This window comes from Trichechus manatus, unplaced genomic scaffold (assembly GCF_000243295.1).
Source record: "Trichechus manatus latirostris isolate Lorelei unplaced genomic scaffold, TriManLat1.0 scaffold00136, whole genome shotgun sequence".
NCBI classification, from domain to species: Eukaryota; Metazoa; Chordata; class Mammalia; order Sirenia; family Trichechidae; genus Trichechus; species Trichechus manatus.
This window is the reverse complement of record NW_004444072.1, coordinates 254,080-254,801: the sequence shown is the minus strand read 5'-3', so window position 1 is coordinate 254,801 and position 722 is coordinate 254,080.

The following is a 722-nucleotide window of genomic DNA, read 5'->3' as shown; positions in this document are numbered from 1 at the left end:
TCCTGTTGTCTGGTAAGAGAGCCAAAAATCAAGGGCTTAAAATAACCCATTAAAGTGATGGGGGGAGGGGGGAGTCAGAACACAGCACTGGATTCAGGAGGCTTGGAGAATAAAGTATAAATAGAAAGAAAATGGAAAAAGATGTGTTACATTAATTTTGCACATTTGTGTTGGGTCTTTCATCCAAATATTTTGAAGTTTTTGCTTACTTCTAGGTCGTATATATATTAAGAAAACACTTATTAATTTATTAACTGATCATCTATCCTACTCACTTGATAATAGACGCTTGACTATATCCACGGGGAGCTAGAGATGCTGTTGAAAGTAAGGCAGGACCCAGTGCATTCTAAATGCACAGCAGAGTGGTTTTTTAAAGGTCATAGTTGGAAAACCTGGTGGTGTAGTGGTTAAGAGCTATGGCTGCTAACCAAAAGTTGGCAGTTTGAATCCAGCAGGCGCCGCTTGGAAACTCTATGGGGCAGTTCTGCTTTGTCCTATAGGGTCAGTATGAGTTGGAATCGACTTGACAGCAATGGGTTTTTTTGGTCCCTTGAACCAGCTCAGCATGCAAATACTCCAGCCCCACCGAGGACTGACTGAATCAGAAGCCCTGAAGGTGGGGCTCTGGAAGCTGGGTTTTCCCAGGTCATCTGGGTGATTCTGATGCACACTCAAGTTTGAGAACCATTGGCATAGAACATTAAAACAAACAAAAAAAC